This window comes from Halichoerus grypus, chromosome 1 (genome assembly GCF_964656455.1).
Source record: "Halichoerus grypus chromosome 1, mHalGry1.hap1.1, whole genome shotgun sequence".
Taxonomy (NCBI): Eukaryota; Metazoa; Chordata; class Mammalia; order Carnivora; family Phocidae; genus Halichoerus; species Halichoerus grypus.
In genome coordinates this window covers 181,271,709-181,293,311 of record NC_135712.1, presented here as the reverse complement: position 1 = coordinate 181,293,311, position 21,603 = coordinate 181,271,709, and the positions used below count along the sequence as shown (strand labels likewise).

Below are 21,603 nucleotides of genomic sequence, written 5' to 3'. Positions count from 1 at the left end.
CAATGGTAGAAACATTAGATTGGCAACAGACCTATCCACAGAGACCTGGCAGGCCAGAAAGGACTGGCAAGACATATTCAGAGCACTAAATGAGAAAAAGATGCAGCCAAGAATACTATATCCAGCTAGGCTGTCATTGAAAATTGAAGGAGAGATAAAAAGGTTCCAGGACAAACAAAAACTAAAGGAATTTGCAAACACGAAACCAGCCCTACAAGAAATCTTGAAAGGGCTCCTCTAAGCAAAGAGAGAGCCTAAAAACAACATAGACCAGAAAGGAACACAGACAATATACAGTAACAGTCACCTTACAGGCAATACAATGGCACTAAATTCCTATCTTTCAATAGTTACCCTGAATGTAAATGGGCTAAATGCCCCAATCAAAAGACACAGGCTATCAGATTGGATTAAAAAACAAGACCCATCAATATGCTGTCTGCAAGAGACTCATTTTAGACCCAAAGACACCCCCAGATTGAAAGTGAGGGGGTGGAAAACCATTTACCATGCTAATGGACACCAAAAGAAAGCTGGGGTGGCAATCCTTCTATCAGACAAATTAGATTTTAAACCAAAGACGGTAATAAGAGATGAGGAAGGACACTATATCCTACTTAAAGGCTCTATCCAACAGGAAGATCTAACAATTGTAAATATCTATGCCGCTAACATGGGAGCAGCCAATTATATAAGGCAATTAATAACAAAAGCAAAGAAACACATCGACAACAATACAATAATAGTGGGGGACTTTAACACCCCCCTCACTGAAATGGACAGATCATCTAAGCAAAAGATCAACAAGGAAGTAAAGACTTTAAATGACACACTGGACCAAATGGACTTCACAGACATATTCAGAACATTCCATCCCAAAGCAATGGAATACACATTCTTCTCTAGTGCCCATGGAACATTCTCCAGAATAGATCACATCCTAGGTCATAAATCAGGTCTCAACCGGAACCAAAAGATTGGGATCATTCCCTGCCTATTTTCAGACCACAATGCTTTGAAACTAGACTCAATCACAAGAGGAAAGTCAGAAAGAACTCAAATACATGGAGGCTAAAGAGCATCCTACTAAAGAATGAATGGGTCAACCAGGAAATTGAAGAATTAAAAAAAATTCATGGAAACCAATGAAAATGAAAACACAACTATTCAAAATCTTTGGGATGCAGCAAACGCAGTCCTACGAGGAAAGTATATAGCAATACAAGCCTTTCTCGAGAAACAAGAAAGGTCTCAAGTACATAACCTAACCCTACACCGAAAGGAGCTGGAGAAAGAACAGCAAATAAAGCCTATACCCAGCAGGAGAAGAGAAATAATAAAGATCAGAGCAGAAATCAATGAAATAAAAACTAAAAGAACAGTAGAACAGATCAATGAAACTAGGAGCTGGCTCTTTGAAAGAATTAGCAAGATGGATAAACCCCTGGCCAGACTTATCAAAAAGAAAAGAGAAATGACCCAAATCAACAAAATCATGAATGAAAGAGGAGAGATCACAACCAATACCAAAGAAATACAAACACTTATAAGAACTTATTATGAGCAACTCTATGCCAGCAAATTAGATAACCTGGAAGAAATGGATGCATTTCTAGAGATGTATCAACTACCAAAACTGAACCAGGAAGAAATAGAAAACCTGAACAGACCTATAACCACTAAGGAAATTGAAGCAGTCATCAAAAATCTCCCAACAAACAAAAGCCCAGGACCAGATGGCTTCCCAGGGGAATTCTACCAGCATTTAAAGAAGAATTAATACCTATTCTTCTGAAACTGTTCCAAAAAATAGAAATGGAAGGAAAACTTCCAAACACATTTTATGAGGCCAGCATTACCTTGATCCCAAAACCAGACAAAGACCCCATCAAAAAGGAAAACTACAGACCAATATCCCTGATAAACATGGATGCAAAAATTCTCACCAAAATACTAGCCAATAGGATCCAACAGTACATTAAAAGGATTATTCACCACGATCAAGTGGGATTTATCCCTGGGCTGCAAGGTTGGTTCAACATCCGCAAATCAATCAACGTGATACAATACATTAACAAAAGAAAGAACAAGAATCATATGATCCTCTCAATAGATGCAGAAAAAGCATTTGACAAAGTACAGCATCCTTTCTTGATCAAACTCTTGAGAGTAGAGGGATAGAGGGTACATACCTCAATATCATAAAAGCCATCTATGAAAAACCCACAGCGAATATCATTCTCAATGGGGAAAAACTGAGAGCTTTCCCCCTAAGGTCAGGAACGCGGCAGGGATGTCCACTCTCACCACTGCTATCCAACATAGTATTAGAAGTCCTAGCCACAGCAATCAGACAACAAAAAGAAATAAAAGGTATCTGAATCAGCAAAGAAGAAGTCAAACTCTCACTGTTTGCAGATGATATGATACTTTATGTGGAAAACCCCAAAGACTCCACCCCAAAACTGCTAGAACTCATACAGCAATTCAGTCAAGTGGCAGGATATAAAATCAATGCACAGAAATCAGTGTCATTCCCATACACCAACAACAAGACAGAAGGAAGAGAAATTAAGGAGTCGATCCCATTTACAATTGCACCCAAAACCATAAGATACCTAGGCATAAATCTAACCAAAGAGGCAAAGGATCTGTACTTAGAAAACTATAAAATACTCATGAAAGAAATTGAGGAAGACACAAAGAAATGGAAAAACATTCCAGGCTCATGGATTGGAAGAACAAATATTGTGAAGATGTCAATGCTACCTAGAGCAATCTACACATTCCATGCAATCCCCACCAAAATACCATCCACTTTTTTCAAAGAAATGGAACAAATCATCCTAAAATTTGTATGGAACCAGAAAAGACCCCGAATAGCCAGAGGAATGTTGAAAAAGAAAAGCAAAGCTGGCGGCATCACAATTCCAGACTTCCAGCTCTATTACAAAGCTGTCATCATCAAGACAGTATGGTACTGGCACAAAAACAGACACATAGATCAATGGAACAGAATAGAGAGCCCAGAAATGGACCCTCAACTCTATGGTCAACTAATCTTCCACAAAGCAGGAAAGAACGGGGTGCCTGGGTGCCTCAGTCGTTAAGCGTCTGCCTTCGGCTCAGGTCATGATCCCAGGGTCCTGGGATCGAGCCCCGCATCGGGCTCCCTGCTCAGCGGGGAGTCTGCTTCTCCCTCTCCCAATCCCCCGGCTTGTATTCCCTCTCTCACTGTGTCTCTCTCTGTCAAATAAATAAAATCTTAAAAAAAAAAAAAAAATCACAAAGCAGGAAAGAATGTCCAATGGAAAAAAGACAGTCTCTTCAACAAATGGTGTTGGGAAAATTGGACAGCCACATGCAGAAGAATGAAACTGGACCATTTCCTTACACCACACACAAAAATAGACTCCAAATGGTTGAAAGACCTCAATGTGAGATAGGAGTCCATCAACATCCTAAAGGAGAACACAGGCAGCAACCTCTTCGACCTCAGCCACAGCAACTTCTTCCTAGAAACATCGCCAAAGGCAGGGGAAGCAAGGGTAAAAATGAACTATTGGGACCTCATCAAGATCAAAAGCTTTTGCAAAGCAAAGGAAACAGTCAACAAAACCAAAAGACAACCGACAGAATGGGAGAAGATATTTGCAAATGACATATCAGATAAAGGGCTAGTATCCAAAATCTATAAAGAACTCCTCAAACTCAACACCCGAAGAACAAATGATCCAATCAAGAAATGGGCAGAAGACATGAACAGACATTTTTCCAAAGAAGACATCCAAATGGCCAACAGACACATGAAAAAGTGCTCAATATCGCTCGGCATCAGGGAAATCCAAATCAAAACCTCAATGAGATACCACCTCACACCAATCAGAATGGCTAAAATTAACAAGTCAGGAAATGACAGATGTTGGCGGGGATGCGGAGAAAGGGGAACCCTCCTACACTGTTGGTGGGAATGCAAGCTGGTGCAGCCACTCTGGAAAACAGTATGGAGGTTCCTCAAAAAGTTGAAAATAGAGCTACCATACGAACCAGCAATTGCACTACTGGGTATTTACCCCAAAGATACAAAAGTAGGGATCCGAAAGGGTACGTGCACCCCGATGTTTATAGCAGCAATGTCCACAATAGCCAAACTGTGGAAAGCGCCAAGATGTCCATCGATAGATGAATGGATAAAGAAGATGTGGTATATATATACACAATGGAATATTATGCAGCCATCGAAAGGAATGAGATCTTGCCATTTGCAATGACATGGATGGAACTGGAGGGTATTATGCTGAGCGAAATAAGTCAATCAGAGAAAGACATGTATCATATGACCTCACTGATATGAGGAATTCTTAATCTCAGGAAACAAACTGAGGGTTGCTGGAGTGGGGGGTGGGGTGGGAGGGATGGGGTGACTGGGTGATGGACACTGGGGAGGGTATGTGCTCTGGTAAACGCTGTGAATTGTGCAAGACTGTTGAATCTCAGATCTGTACCTCTGAAACAAATAATGCAATATATGTTAAGAAAAAAAAAAAAGAAGATAGCAGGAGGGGAAGAATGAAGGGGGGGATATCGCAGGGGTAGACGAACATGAGAGACGATGGACTCTGAAAAACAAACTGAGGGTTCTAGAGGGGAGGGCGGTGGGAGGATGGGTTAGCCTGGTGATGGGTATTGAGGAGGGCACGTTCTGCATGGAGCACTGGGTGTTGTCACCAACAATGAATCATGGAACACTACATCTAAAATAAATGATGTAATGTATGGGGATTAACATAACAATAAAAAAAATAAACTCTATGAAAAAAAAAGAAAACGCTAAAATGAACTCTAAAATGAACCAAAATGGCATCTCGGAAGGAATAACCCACACAGGAAGAAAAAAACTGACAAAAATCTATCCATAATATCCTCACAAGGGGGTGCTTGGGGGGTGCAGTCGGTTGGGTGTCTGGCTCTTGGTTTCAGCTCAGGTCATGATCTCAGAGCCCTAGATCGAGCCCCAAGTCAGGCTCTGCCCTTGGCGTGGAGTCTGCCTGGGATTCTCTCTCCCTCTCCCTCTGCTCCTCCTCCTCATGCTCTCTCTCTCACTCTCTCTCTCTCAAATAAATAATCTTTAAAAAAATAAAATAAGATAAAATAAAATATCCTCAGAGGGATAAGAGGGTCTGTAACCAAGAAACAAATTCAGGGTGTTATTTAAAGAAGAAAAGAGGGGACACCTGGCTGGCTCAGTTGGAAGAGGACGAGACTCTTGATCTCAGGGTTGTGAGTTCAAGCCCCACTTTGGGTGTAAAGATTACTTAAATAAATAAATATTTTTTAAAAAGAGAGAGAGAGAAGAAATATTCAGGAGACAAACAAGAAAATCAGTAGAAGGAAGATAAGGAAATTTGCCAAAAAGTAAAACAAAAAGACAAACAGATGGGAGCTAGGAGAGAAACATAAGAAACTTAGAGTGTCAGGCAAGGAATTCCAGGACCCGGATATTAAGAGTTCTGCTAAGAAGAGAGACAGAGAAAATGCAAGGGAGAGAATCATCAAAGAAAACATTTTTATTTCCAGAAATGAAGGACATAAGTTTCCAAATTGAAAGGGTTGAGTCGACAGCACAATGGTTGAAAACAGACACACACCAGAACACTGGAGACAAACAGAAGATCCTTAAAGTTTCCAGAAAGATAAAAAATAGGTCAAATGCAAAGGAATTCAGCTTCCAAAATATTTACTGCTCAAGCATACCTTCTAAGAAATGCAAATGGAGGGGCTGCTCCACCAAAATCAAGAAATAAGCTGAGAAAATCTTCCTATGTGGGATGCAGTAAACATGATATCCAACACAGGTGTTCAGGAGAACTCAAGCTGTTTTAACAAAAAGACCCAACAACTCATGGCTCAAACAAAAGTTCATTTCTCAAGAAAGAAAGAAAGAAAGAAAGAAAGAAAGAAAGAAAGAAAGAAAGATAGATTTATAGCAGCAATGTCCATAATAGCCAAACTATGGAAAGAGCCAAGATGTCCATCAACAGATGAATGGATAAAGAAGATGTGGTGTGTGTGTACACACACACACACACACACACACACACACACACACACACACACACTGGAATATTATGCAGCCATCAAAAGGAACGAAATCTTGCCATTTGCAACGACGTGGGTGGAACTAGAGGGTATTATGCTAAGCGAAATAAGTCAATCAGAGAAAGACATGTATCACATGATCTCACTGATATGAGGAATTCTTTTTTTTTTTTTTTAAGATTTATTTATTTGACAGAGAGAGACACAGCGAGATAGGGAACACAAGCAGGGGGAGTGGGAGAGGGAGAAGCAGGCTTCCCACTGAGCAGGGAGCCCGATGTGGGGCTCGATCCCAGGACCCCGAGATCATGACCCGAGCCAAAGGCAGACACTCAACGACTGAGCCACCCAGGCGCCCCTGATATGAGGAATTCTTAATCTCAGGAAACAAACTGAGGGTTGCTGGAGTGGGGGGTGGGGTGGGAGGGATGGGGTGGCTGAGTGATAGACATTGGGGAGGGTATGTGCTATGGTAAGCGCTGTGAATTGTGCAAGACTGTTGAATCACAGATCTGTAGCTCTGAAACAAATAATACATTTTATGTTAAAAAAAGAAAAAGAAGAAGAAGATAGTAGGAAGGGAAAAATGAAGGGGGGGGAATCGGAGGGGGAGATGAACCATGAGAGACGATGGACTCTGAGAAACAAACTGGGGCTTCTAGAGGGGAGGGGGGTGGGGGGATGGGTTAGCCTGGTGATGGGTATTAAAGAGGGCATGTTCTGCGTGGAGCACTGGGTGTTATACGCAAACAATGAATCATGGAACACTACATCAAAAACTAATGATGTAATGTATGGTGATTAACATAACATAATAAAATAAAATTTTTAAAAAAAGAGAGACAAAAAAGAAAAGAAAGAAAGAGAGAGAGAAAAAAAAACTGCAGAAGCTCACTTCAGCCGATACACTAAATACAGTGGAAGACACTGGAATCTGGGTTGATCTCGCCAACCCAAAATGTAGGTTCTTGTTCCCACTGTTCACATCTGTTCAACAGGCAAATCATGGGACCTCTCTGAACCTCAAGTTCTTCATCTTGAAAATGGATTATAAAATAGCTACCTGGGCTACAGTAAAGTTAAATGAGGCATGTACAGAGTAAGACACCCATTCTAATATGAGCTGTTGTAATGACTTCCAGAACCCCTGTAAATGCCCTGCTCTGCCCTGAGGGTTTTCTTTGCACGAACTCAATTAATCCTCCCCAGATGAGTTGAGGTAAGTACTGTCATTATCCCATTTACAGAGGAGGAATTTGGATGCAGGGAAGTAATGCGACTTGCCCAAGATCAGCTACCAAGCGGCAGAGCGGGGATAGGGACCCAGGTTCCAGAGTCTGCTCTCCCTACCATTGGGCAACACTGTCTTTCCAACATCTAGAAATGAGCACTCACCCCTCTCTTTCCCCACCCCTACCACCACTTTTTTCAGCCAATCCCGGTATCGTTCACTTTGTGGATACGCACTCTAGTTATAATCTTGTCTTCGGGCTGTCTCTTCTAATATTTTCACCTTGTGTGCATATATATGTTTGTCTACAGGTCTGAAACCTTCCTGGACCTGAAAACACTTGATGTCAAAACCCAACTCAGCCTTGTTCATGCCACGGCGATATGCAAAGCAGTAATCAGCAAACAGATCCTGCCTGAGAAAACCTGACAAACCAAGTTAGTAAAATCACTTTCCAAAGTATTTTCAATCTAATAAGTAATTTCAGACATCATTGGTTCTCCCAATCAATGGCCATTTCTATAACAGATGAAAGGAACCAAAAGAAAGAAGAAAAAAAAAAAAAAAAAGGCAGACACAGGAATCCTGAGAGGTAACATCCCAGGGTCCTAACTCTCGTCATTAACATGGCTCTGACCTAGAATAACGGCAGGTACCTCGCTGGCAAAGCTTTCCTTCGACCAACATTTGCCAAGCATCTCCTGTGAGGCAGACACTGGAGCAAACCGAAGCTTTAGCCCAGGACTTAAAGCAACCACTGATCCTGAGAATGGGGCTTCTGAATCTGGGGTCCTTGGGTAGAATTCAGGGGTCCGTGAACTGGGATGAAGAAAAAAAAAATGATATCTTTCTTTTCACTAAGCTCTATTTGAAGCCCATCACATCCCTCAATGATAAAAGTCAGCAACAAATGACAGGGGTTATGTAGCAGTTCCTACAACGTGGTCACACATAGAAACCACAGGTATTTTCAAGTCACATTACAGTTTGTGGTGTATACCTCGAAATCTGTGTCCGTGGCCACTCCATAATTATACAGCTCACGGATCTGCCCATAGAGCATGCTGTTTAATGCACTAATACAAAAGTGCGTGTTCTATATCACAAACTGCCTTAATGTTGTGATCACTACATGACAAGTCAGTTGGCTTCCTTTGTAATCCTATGGATTTTGTTTTATGCGCTTTAAAACATATTCTGAGACAAGACCCACTGGCCTCAGCAAACCTCCAAAAGGACCTATGGCACCAAAGAGGTTAAAGGATCTAGATCCCAGGGGTTGGCAAAACCAATTGCAGTATCACAGCTACCTTCTCCCTCTTTCCCCCTCCCGCCCTACGAAAGCCGGACCTTGCACCCATCAATTCTGTCAGTACTGACACAGGAAGTTGGAAAGAAAACTCACAGATGATGCACTGACATCTGTGTAAGGCATAAACCAGTCACAGAAGCACCAGGAAAGAGCTGCAGAATGATTTTTGCAAGGTTAAAAAAAAAACCACAATTTGCCCTGTATAGAAAGCACCATCGTTTCAAGTACTTCTTGCAACCACTATTTGTAATGTATTCCAACTTGCAAGTGTAGAAATGGCCTCATTATCCCCACAGAGGTCCTTCAGAAAGTCTATTTCAAAGCAAGCACATTTGAAAGTTAGCCCGCAATCTAAAAGCCAGAGCTATAAATACGCATGGCCTGGGAAAGCAAGAGCGAACTGGATTCCATGATTGCATCTTCAAGGAAGAAACTGGCAGAGCTGGAGGCCAGCAGATTGCTCAGTGAACAGCTGTAAAAGGGAGATGAAGTGTCAGAGATCTTTAGGGTAACAGGTGTCAGAAGTCCAAGGGCAAAGAGACCCCCGCCATCCTGAAAGAGATAAAATACACATGCAGGCAAGCATTAACAAAGAGGTTCATAAAAGCTTTCCCGATGTAATACTGCAAGTGTCTGTGCAGGTGACAAAGGGCAGGCAACAACGAAGTGAAGGTACCAGTACGAATGGGGTCTCAGGATGGGTTCGCCACCGAGCAGAGCCCAAGACAACGACATACAGGTGCATAAATGAGGTCGCTGCCTCAAACAGTGGCAGCCGGATTCCTTAGGGCCTCTCAAGAAGCATAAGAATGGCTCCCAGAACCGTCCACCGAAAGACAGCAGGTAGAAGCATTTATCCACTAGATTTCCATCAGAGACATTACCTCCCAGGTTTGCTGGGTCGCCCTTGCTGTGACAGACAAGACCTGTGAGGAAGGCAGAAAGACACTCAGCAGAAGCTAGGGACAGAACATGAGCAGCTCGAGCAGCTCATATGCGCTCGTACCTTGTGCTATAGCCCTCAGCTCCCCAGAGATTCACCGCTGAACTTGCAAGGAATAGTCCTTTGCAGCTGCCGAGGGCTGAGGGATATATGTCATGAGATTGCAGAGGTACCTGCCACCAGGGGCAAAGGAGGAACGCAGCCTTTTCTCTCCTAGAGCAGCTTTCCTGCACTGAATTTTAAACTTCGTTCACTCACCAAATAGATCTGAGCCCCAACTACGCAACAGGCGCTGCCTCCAGGTCCGGGGACAAGCAATGAGGGGACAGGCGGGGTCTCTTCCTTGTATTCTGGTTTCAGGCAACTGAAAAATGAGTATTTAACATTGATAAAAAGAATGACAACAGACAACAGAAAGTGACGAGGAAGGGGAAGAGGGCAGAGAGGAGAATTCAGAGAGGGCAGGAGGAAATTGTTGTTTTGAGTCGGAGCCTAAAAGATGAGAAGGAACCAGCTGTGGGACATGTAGAGGAAGTGCTTTTAAACAGAGAGAACAGCACATCCAAAGGCCCTGAGGTGCAAAGAAGCCAGCCAGGGCTCTAGTGAGAACAGTCTCCCGTAAGGTGGGTGGAAGGGGGCATCTATTATAAGCAGGAGTTCTCACTGGTCAGAGAGTGAGCACACAGTGGAAATTCGTTTTCAGATGGTGATGAGTTCTGTACAATATACAGAGTCCTCTCTGCAGGGCAATTTCCAACCAAACCAAAGGATTTCTGTTCTTTTTCCTTTTTTTTTTTTCTCTCTCCACATTTTTATCCACAGATCACTGAATTTGAAGTTCACAGTGTTAACCAGGCTTGAACCCGAAGTAAAAATCCCCAACTGCCTGGAGGCCAAGGCATTTTGGAAAGGAGAAAACAAAAGCAAACCATAAAGTCATTTCCCATCTGAGGAAGAGAAGATAAGGAGCAGGTGGGAGTAGGTCCAGGTGAATAACGTTCTGTGTACACAAGCAGGCCAGATAAGGAAGCGGGAGGCTGATCAAGGCTCGTCAAAGGGTGAAGCGTCCTTCCTCAAAATGCCAAAGCTAGCTCTGCATCCGCGTTCCTTTCTCACGTCCTGGGTGATGATACATTGACTGGCACAACAGAAAATCAGGTATCGATTTCATATATCCCTCCCTGGACATTAGAATTGAAAATCTTGCCAGCTGACTGCCCTCTAATTTCAATTATTTGGGGCCTCTTAGCCTTGAGAGTCTCCGTGCACAAATAATAATCACTGCTATTAGAAAGCTTTTACTTAGCACTAACTTGTGGCCAAATATGATGCTGAAAACTTGTTACATACATTAACGCATCTGAGTCTGGCCACAGCCTTCTGAGACACGGACCGTCTTAGAGGAAATGCAAACACAGCAAGGTTAATAATTTGGCCAAGGTCATAAAGCTGATAAGTAGGGAAGCCGGGATTTGAACCAGCAAGGGTCTGACTCCAGAGCCCTTCTCTCAACACAAGCTCTAAGGGCTTTGTTAAATCCGTGTTAATTGCACAGCTGACTTTCGTGGTGACAGTGTTGTGAAGGTTGGAAGTCTTCCTGGAGAGAAGGCCCTGCATCTTGCACAGAACTCACTGCCATCTGAAAATCAGTGTCCACAGTATGTCACATCCATCATGAAAGGGTCTCAATAAAGTGATTTTTGGCCAAGAGACAGGAAAAAAGGCAAGGGAAAGAAGGTTTAGAAAATTTGGTCCTCCAGTAACACCCGAAATAGTCAAAGAAATTAATGCTTATTGTCCAAACAGAAGATGGAGGCAAAGATATGCACCAACTGGCATTCTCAAGATAGTAGCTTTCTATCTAGCTGGCTCCTATAAAGTCATCTGCTTTGGAGAATGCCTCAATCTTCAAATGAAAAATCTTCCAGCTTCTGATACAAGTGTCAAGAAGGCAAAAGGCCAGAATGAGCTGAGCCCTGCAGAAAATGCACAGAACTACAAAAGGGCTATTTTCATTATGCTCAGAGCAAGAACAACAAGACATAGGTCTCCTGCTTGGTGAGGGTAGTGTGATGCTAACGGGTGACAGCAGGTGGAATTACTCAACCTCCAGTCTGTGTCTGTGTTCTGTCAAGAAGGATGAGATGCTTTCCATAAAGGGTAGAGGGGATACAGGGTAGAGGGAATTGAGGTCCACAATAGGTGTTGTGATTGTCAGAGTGTCTGCTCTCTCTAAATGAGCCCAAGGCTCCTGGCCCTGATGAATTAAAACCCATACTACCGATGGCATGAGGTATGAGGTGGCAAAACATTGCTGGCAAACTCTGAAAAATCTGGGAGAATAGGAGATGTATCAGCAAATGGAAAGGAATGAAAACAGAGGTTCTGCCAATCACAAATCAGTAAGCATGTGCCAACCTCACAAAAAATACTTAGAATGCCATTAGTAACATGGGTGGCAAGGAGCAGCAATGATTCCTTGAAATCCGTGTGGCTTCACTAAGAAAAATCTTACCAGACAATGCTCATTCCCTTTTTTCATACCCAATGAAGCTGATGACCAAGAAACTATTATGGTCATAAAATCCAGAGTTCACCAAGATATTCTGAGTTTTTCATAAAACTCCAATGCAAAAATATAAAGAAATAGAGGCCAGACATAATGAAAATAAGTGGGCTGAATAACCCATCAAAAATTTTCCTCTCTGCTGATTAATTACATCTATCTCGACTTAGAGTATATTCTCTAGTAGTATGCCACTGGGCTCTATCCAGAGCCCCCATGCTGTTCATCTTCCTATCAATAATTTGGATGCCGATATTACCAGCATTCCACTCAAATTTGGGGATGAACTGAACCTAGGAAGAAAAACAACAATTTTGATCCATCAAAAGCAAAATTGAAAAAATTCCAGTAAGGTGACCAATCCATTGAAAATTAACACAATTACATTCTCTGGAGGTAAATGCAAATTATGAAGCGTGGGTCTAAGAACATAAGTAGACAGTAGAGGACGGAAGAAACACTGCTCTCACATAGCACATGGAGAAAAATTGCTCATAAATGTCTCAAAGGACTTTGAATTTTAAATGAGGAATACAATATGGCTGCTAAAAATGTTATTTTGGATCTTAGGTTTCATTAGTAAGAGTTTATTACTTCAAACTAGAGAAGGGATAAGTCGGTTATACTGTGAATTAGTTAGACCAGAATGAAAGGTTTTTGTGTTATTTGGTTCAGTTTCAGATTCAGCCCTGTCCCATGGCACTTCCGCCATGATGAAATAAATGTTCTCCATCTCCAACGCAATCGTCACCCCCACATATGGCTACTGAGCTCTTGAGATGTGGCTAGTATGACTGAGGAGCTGAAATTTTAGTTGTATTTAATTCTAATCAATTTAAATTTATGTAGCCGCTTATGGCTCATGGCTACCGTATTGGGCAGCACGGCTCCAGACAAAGCTACACGCCACATGGTGGAAAAAGCTGGGAGGATAGCAAGCCTGAAAAGAAGACTCAGGGGGACAAAATGACAACAGTATTTAATATCTGAAGTGCTGTCTTGTGGAAAAGGGTTTAGAAATACTCTTCGGAGCCCAGTGAGCAGAACTAGGACTTAGAGAAATTATAGTAAATTTTTAAGAAACCATTACTGTGTAGAAATAAGGGTTTAATAATTATGACAAATGCAGTTCTTTTTTTTTTTTTTTTAAGATTTTATTTATTTGAGAGAAAGAGAGACTGAGAGAGATAGAGCATGAGCAGGGCAGAGGAAGAGGGACAAGCAGACTCCGGACTGAGCAGGGAGCCCAACACAGGACTCGATCCCAGGACCCTGGGATCAGGACCTGAGCCGAAGGCAGACACTTAATTGACTGAGCCACCCAGGTGTCTGGACAATGTCCGTTCTATAAAGCAAGACCACAGCCCATCATCTAGCACAGGGCTGGGCACTGAGGAGACCCTCAGGAAATACCTCTATTTAATAAGTAAGTGAATCCATCAATCAATGAAATAGGAAGCTGTCTACATGGACTGCAAATGCCTCAAAAGACAATGAATCCCCCCAGTCTGTTGGGATTCCCGAAGGTGCTGGCTGACCACTTGCCAGGAAGACTGTGGAAGCTCCAGGCATCCACCAAAAAAAGGCTGCTGGACTAGATGGCCTTCTAGGTCCTTCCAGATCAGCTCTGATCCTCATGTCTGCCATTAGATAGGGCTGGGTTCAAATCCTGACATTCATTATTTGTAGGACTCTATATCTATTGCTGCATAGCAGATTAATTTATACTTGATGACTTCACACGCACACATTTATGACCTCACAGTTTCTGCAGACCAGGAATCTGGGCACAGCTTAGCTGTGTGCTATGCCTACGGTCTCATGAAGCTGCAGTCGAGGTGTCAGCCAGGGCCGGCATCTCACCTGGAGGTTCGACTGAAGAAGACCCCACTTCCCCCCCTTGAATGGTTGGTGGCAACATTCCGTCCTTTCTCTTTGCATTTGCAGGCCCGAAAGCTTCAAGGCTTTTTGGCGCTCAGCTCCTAGAGGTCATCTGCGTTTCCTTGCCACATGGGCTTTCCCAACATACCCGCCTATAAGCAGAGTTTACATAATGCTACAATCATAGCTATGACATCCTCTCACCTTTACTGTATTCCATTGGTTAGAAGCAAGTCAGGTCCTGCCCACGAAAGTGTGAACACTAGGAGGCGGGGATCACACAGGGCCGCCCCAGTGTCTGACAGTGACCTTGGCAAGTCAGCACAGCCCAGGTTCTCCTCCATAGAAATGAGGCACTAATTGCACAACAGAGTCATTATAGGGCACATTTAATATACAAACTCACTTTAGCATGTAACGAGGGTCAGGTTAGTCTCCACAGCAGTGTTGAAACGTCACAACAACAAGTCTCGTAGGGTAGATTTAGGTTAAAGAGGCTTAAGATGAAAAGAGAAGCAAGCCGACCCTTTAAGCCAGAGAAATACTTAAGAATTCCCAACCCAACACCCATCTTTAGAAGTTTGGTAGTTATAAGCAGAATTCATTCAACATTCATTTATTCAACACATTTGAATGCTCAGACTTCAGCATTCCCTTTGTTCCTTCCTATGGACTAGCTCAGCAATTCTCAAACTTTAGGGGTTAAGAACTCTTCAATAGGGTTGTATCCCAAAATATTATATGGGATTTTTCAGGGAAGAATTCTGACTACATATGATTTTTCTTTTACACACTTAATTCAGCACCAAATCCCACGTGCAGCCAGATTCCACTGTCCCAATCTCATAGGCTTGTCATAACAAAACGTCATTAGAAGGGTGACTTAAGTGTCCGTACTTAAGTGTTTGATAAATATCAGCTCCTATCGCCTATTAAATTACTAAGCATGTAAAAAAAAGATCTGATGATAGATTTTGCCTGGAATAGTTGCTCTTTTTTTTTTTTTAAAGATTTTATTTATTTATTTGACAAAGAGAGAGAGCCAGAGAGCACAAGTGGAGAGAATGGCAGAGGGAGAGGGAGAAGCAGGCTCCCCACTTGAGCAGGGAGCCCGATGCGGGGCTCGATCCCAGGACCCTGGGATCATGACCCGAGCCGAAGGCAGACGCTTAACCATCTGAGCCACCCAGGCGCCCCATAGTTGCTCATTTTAATGTCACTTCCCCAAAAGGAGGGTCACACTCTGTATCTTTCCCTTCTGTGGAATTTACATTTCAATAACTGTAGCCCCAAAACATGTTAAGGCCCAGCCACATTCTGAGCAGCTTGCTTCTGAAAGCAAAGATACTGCTGATGTTCGAGAGGAGAGCAATTATGCCAAGCCGATCGATAAAACGAACTGTAAAGATTAATCCTCCATAATCCATTTTCTTCCTATAGAAGACAGCGCTTGGCAATTTCTCACTCCTCTCCCCCATGTCTCTATCATATCAGAAAACAAGGACAAAACATCAACAATTAAAAGGTGCTTTCCAATGAGAGCCAAATGTTCTTTTCTAAAAGATTTACACTCCCTGTGATGTGGTTTGAGAGGGTCAAGAGAAAAGGGACACTGAGAGAGACATTATGTGTTGGGCATTGTCCCCATACTCGCTCACTTGTATCATAGTCCCTCCTAGCTAGTGAGTATGATTGACTCTTTTACCCATGGAGAAACAGAAGCTGTGAGAGATGTTAAATTGTTAGCCTAAAGCCACACACACACACACACACACACACACGCACACACGCACACATGCACACACACACACCCCAATGGAACTGGAAGCTAGACTCTCAGAAGAGGATCCCCTAATATAGAGCATCTCTCCAGCATAACAGAATCCCCACAGCTAATCAACAAATATTTTGAAAGTATATGTGCTAAACACCACCAGCCACCGTGTGGCTTATAAATAAGCCAGAGAACCAATAAACAGGGAAGACCCAAAAACACAAGTTCACTTGTAATCTTGGGGTAACAGGGAAGGGATAGGGAAGGGAGATTGGTTAATTTATATCAGCATGTCAGAAAAGGTTAAACAGAAAAATAAAATGCCACAAAGCCTCCTGGTAAGGGTATGTGTACGTGGTGATGTATGTGTCAGCAGGCAGGGCTGTCTTGGCTCTAAACCCTTATTAGTAATATGTTTCTTACCCACGCAGAGGGCTCTAGTGCCCAGATCATCAGCCCAAGTGGTGTGAAATCATTTCAATTCTCCACACCTCACCTCCAAGGCACCACCCCTCCCCTAAGCCCCCTTGGATCAATGTTTCATCCGCCACATTCCAGCGAATCACTGATCCTTCTCCTTCATTCTTTGAGTCTAGCTCACAGAATATTTCCCGCACCTTTATTCCATTATTTCCATTCTATTATTTTCCTCTTGTCTGTTTCCCACCTCCCAAGACATTAAAGGGAAGCCCGCCCCTAAAGGGTATATGAGCAATTTCCTTTCCTACACCTGCTAGCGCCCCTTTAATCATGAAACATCAGGAAAGACCTGCAAACCAAAATCTCCCTTCCACCCCTACCAGTCCTATCGAAGCTGGGTCCTTTTATTTGCCTGCACATAGTACATCAAAAGGAGGGGGGGCAGGGGACTGCTTGATTAAAAGACTGCCGTAGCTCAAGGACACAACCAAAATGTTAGATGCCTGACTTAACTACTGGCCACTAATTAAATGCAAAACAGTAGCATTAATGCAAAATGGGATGAGCAACACTATATTGGGCTTTTATTTTTTTCTATACAGTAGACACCCCTGGTTTCCCCCACCCCCATCCCGCTGCATTTTCCAAGCGTCGGGGACCAGATGAGCAAGCTAGCAGCATGCCGTTAATCACTCTTACTCATCTGCGTGTGCCACTGCATTCACAAAGAATTAATAATGGGTGTAGCTGGGAGCGCCTGGGTGGCTCAGTCAGTTAAGCATCCGGCTCGTGATCTCAGCTCAGGTCTTGATCTCAGGGTTGTGAGTTCAAGCCCTGCGTTGAAATAATAATAATGCATATATCTGAAAACCAGGAGGACTAAGTTGCTGTTGGCTCCCACTCACTTGCTCTCGCATTCATGCCTATTCTCTTAAACCCCAAGAGAACAAACTCAGTTTTTCTTCTGCTATAGCTGGAAAATTGGAAACGCTCTCCCTGGGCTTCAGAAAACCACTGGAGATTAACAAAATGGAAAGAAAAGATGCTGGGTTCTCTGATATTTTCCTCTGAGTGCATGTTAAACTACTTGTGGATCTCACTTTGGGGGTTCAAGGCATTTACCCAGGTTCCTAATGCAGGGAAAGGCATACTTGAAAGCACCGGGGGAAGGAATCCTGCCCCAAAATATTTCCCCAGCCACGTTATCTTGTTAGAGATCAACGCTTGGGGTTACTAAGGAACTGTCTGTCCTAGAGGAATTAACGTGGGAGGATTTTGAGCTGCTCAGTCTTTCACTGAAATGGTCCTAAAGACACTCCTTTTGAAAAACACCAGCCAAAATAAATAATAACAAATACAGTGGCTGCTTATATCTAGTGAAAACTTCCTGCGTGTCAAACACCGTGCTGTGCACTGTGCGTGCGTTTCCCATCCAATGCACACCTGGTATTTTCTCCTTTTTATATAGATGAGGACACCTGAAAGGGTTAACATTATCTGCTCAAGGTTGCACAGACAGTCAGAGTTGCAGCCAAGATTGAAATCCAGGTGAGTGACTCCAGAGCCCCATTTTCCTGAAGGCCACCCCGGTGGGCGGGGTTGCAAAATAAAGCTAACCATCAGGGGGCAGAACAGGAAGAGGGGGTAAGATGTGCCGGATGGGACAGGGAAAGGCTGCGGAAGACAATGCTTGTTTTATTTAGCAGAATGGTTATGAGCAGAGCCTTTGAAGCCAGACCAGCTGGGTTCAAATTCCAGCTCAAATCACTAGCTGCTACCATTCAATTTAGAGCGCTGGTCCTTGCTACCTCTCTCTTGGGCATGAGGTCCTGCAGAAGGGTAACCATTTGGAGAAATCAATGTTACTAATCTGATCAAGGTTGGAAAGACATTCTCAGAAATGAGAAAGGCAGAAAGACAGAGAGAGATGGAGAGAAATTCAAGCTCAAAGTTAGTAGTTGAGTGACCCTGGCAAGGGGCTTCATCACTGTCTTCTCCAGTTTCCCTGTCTATAGAATGAAGACGATAATCCTACTCACCCCAATTAAATGGATTAATACATTCAAAGGATTTGAAAGAGTGCTTGGCACAGGACAAGCGCTATTTAAGTGTTAATTATGATTTATTTGAATTATTTAACAATTCTGGCAAGAAACAGCCCTGGCTCAAATACACAGAGTCTGAAAAAAACAAAGGTATACAACAGAAACGAGCATATATGTCCACCCAAACCACGTATGAGAATGTTCATAGCAGGCAAAACCTAGAAAAACCCCAAATGTTTAACACTAGAATGGGGAAGTAGAGTGGCCTGTTCGTACAATGAAATACTACGGAGCAATGAAGAAGGGTTACCTGCGAAGCAGACATCATATTGCTTAACAAACTCACTAAAGAATACACACTATGTGCTTCTACTTATATGAAGCCATAGAAGAGGGAAACCCAAAGCTCTACTAGCAGAAGGAGCCTCCTGGTCACCTAGGGGGGATGATTACGACAGAAGTGGGCATAAGGGACCCATCGGGTACTAGAAATTCTGCATTCTGAGTAGTGGTTTCGTGGGTGGGCTGCATGTATGTGCATACTCACAAGGCTCTCATGGTTAAGATTTGGGTACTTTATTATAAGTTACACCTCAATGTTTAAGAATTAACAGAAGCCGCTGAGTCAGTATGGGAGGTATGACTGCATGTACAAAGTTAAATTTTTTCTGTTTTAGTAATTAATAGTTTCAAAGCTTATTTTAAGAAGTGATGCATTTAGCCTTTCATTAATCAGAACATCAAACTCATTATTTCACAGATATTACTGCTAAAGATGAGACTGAATATAAGTCTATTTCAATAAAAATATGGAAGAATTTGGGGAAGAAATCATGAAGGCAATGTGCGAATGACTGAAATTTAGAAATCACTAGATTCTAGAGCAGCTATGAAGGAGAGTCAAATGGGCCTTTATTCTAGTCCAAGGGTGGACAAACTACACCCAAGCACTGAATCAGCCTGCTTCTATACAACCTATAAACTAAGCGTGTTTTTTACATTTTTAAATAGTGGGGGGGAGGGGGGTTAAAAGGACATTGCTTGACATGTGAAGATGATATAAAATTCAGATTTCCAAGTCCGTAAATGGAATGGTATGGGATCACAGCCATCCTCACTCATTTACATACTGTTTCTGGCCCTTTTCCCATGACAATGGCAGAGCTGAGTAGTTGTAACAAAGACCATGTGACCGCAAAGCCTAAAATATTTACTACGTGGCCTTTTGAGAAAAGGTTTGCTGATCTCAGCTCCAGCGGATAACTTCCATCCTTGCCACTGACACTGTCCTATGAAGTCACATACTCTTCTAATCCCTTCTCATGAGGTGTTTTCCAATAACCACCATGATTAACTCCTTGGCTCCAAATTCTGACTTTATAAAGCCCACAGGACAGGGGCACCTGGGTGGCTCAGTCAATTAAGCATCTGACTCTTGATTTTGACTCAGGTCATGATCTCGGGGTCCTGGGGTTGAGCCCCATGCTTCGGGCTCCGAGCTCAGCGGGGAGTCTGCTCAAGGATTCTCTCTCCTCTCCCTCTGCCCCTCTCCCTGCTCTCTCTCTCTCAAATAAATAAATCTTTAAAAAAATAAAGCCCACAGCACGTGTGCAAGCTCTGATATCTGACCCAATGGCAACCAAAGCACGATCAGAAGGTGCTTCCACAAAGGACAATGCAGTCACAAACCACATCACAAGGGAACATGATGGCTTTCTCTGAAGACATTGTAAAATTGTCCGTTTCTTTCCTGGAATGTTTACTGAGCCCTCAGCTTAGTTCTTGCTTAAAAACCAACAACTTGAGAGTCCTCTTCTGTTTTCAAGGCACTAATGTATTTTTAAAGTATCAACATTTAAGGCTGTTGTTGGAAATGTACCAACAGAAAATAATTAGGGTGCTAATTGGCTGATAAGAAACATGATGGAAGATAAATTCTCCTATCTCTGAACTTTCTATAGACTATCTCCTTCACATGGAATATCCTTCCTCCTATCTTCTTTGTAGCTACCTCTCCTTACCAGACTGAAAGCTCCCTGAATATGAAAACTATATCAGAATCAAGAATTGCGCCACACCCACCATCTTATGCAAAATGGGCGTTTGAGAAATATATGGAAGAAGAAAGAAACCGAGAGGGAGTTCTAATCCCCAGTCAATAAATATGGTATTGATCAAGATATGCTGACTTTATCTGCTCATTGCCTTAGATTTTAAGTGACTATTTCTCTGTCTGCAAAAGCAGTAACTATTTTTGACAGACAAGTTCAAAACCCACCAGTATGAATGCGTACTTTCAGAAATAGGGTAAATACCTTATAGTTGTGAAAAATTGTTTCTTATAGAATGCTGTTCAAGAAAAGGTGTGAGGTTCCTTCAGGCTCTGTCTAATGTTAATCATTTATGATATACTGTGGTTCAGAGCTCAGCAATTGGAGTCATTTCAGGCAGTAAATATACATTTCCTGTCAAAACACATCAAATGGGTAAGACTTCAATTTATTTGAGAATGAGTTGTAACTAACTTCAATATTGGCAATTTGGAGAGTCCTCTGATGGCTTTTAATAGCCTTGGCAATTTTCTCTTCACGTCTTGCTCCCAAACCACAGAGTATCTCTGTTTGACCCTCCCCAGAAATGGCCCTCGGTATCTATCTGTGTTGTATGAGTCCCTACAGTTCCAAATCTATAGCGTCGCATCCCTTTTCCCATCACCCAGGCTCTCCAGAACTAAAGCTATGTCTACACATAACTTGAAAGAGCGTTCTGGATTTTACGAACTATAAATCCTTCTACCATGTTATGAACTCAGAAAGGGTTGAGTGCTAAACTTCTGCCTGTATCATTTCACATCGCTGCCTAGAACAATGATGTAGAAAATAAAGGCTTCAACACAAAATGACTTGCTCTTTTACGAAAGTTAAGTCCAGTGGTACACAGGCCAAGGGAGGTACTTGAGCACTACACAATCATCAAGACCTCCCACTGTTTCCTTCTATTCTGTCTTCTTCCCATCTGCCTATCATCCTCAAGGTCACCTTACAGACCAAGATGGCTGCTGGAGAACCAACTATCACATCACATTCCAGGACTTTAGGGATCCACAAAGGGCTCCACTCTCGATTTTAGGAAGACTCCACAGAAATACCACCTGACATTTCTACATGAATCTCACGCAGCCACCCTAGTGCCAGAGAGGCTGTGAAAGAGTCAGGATTCTGTCAGCATATGCCTCACTAGAAATCAGTGTTAGGAAGGAAGGGGGAAAATGGATATTACGTAGGCAACAAGCATCTCTTCCGCAACCTTGTATTGTATATATACACTCTGTA

At 42.7% G+C, this 21,603-nt stretch overlaps 1 protein-coding gene across 5 annotated transcripts in view; it reads right to left on the bottom strand.

Moving 5' to 3' along the window:
* TAFA4 (TAFA chemokine like family member 4) overlaps window positions 1–21,603 on the bottom strand; it is a 175,248-nt gene that overhangs the window by 137,154 nt on the left and 16,491 nt on the right. Inside the window, exon 2 of one of the 5 annotated variants that reach the window (XM_078076169.1) lies at window positions 9,844–9,949. The exons of the other annotated variants lie outside the window; for them this stretch is intronic. The gene's annotated coding sequence lies outside the window, so the exon portion shown is untranslated. The remainder of the gene's footprint in view (window positions 1–9,843; window positions 9,950–21,603) is intronic. 5 annotated transcript variants of the gene reach the window in all.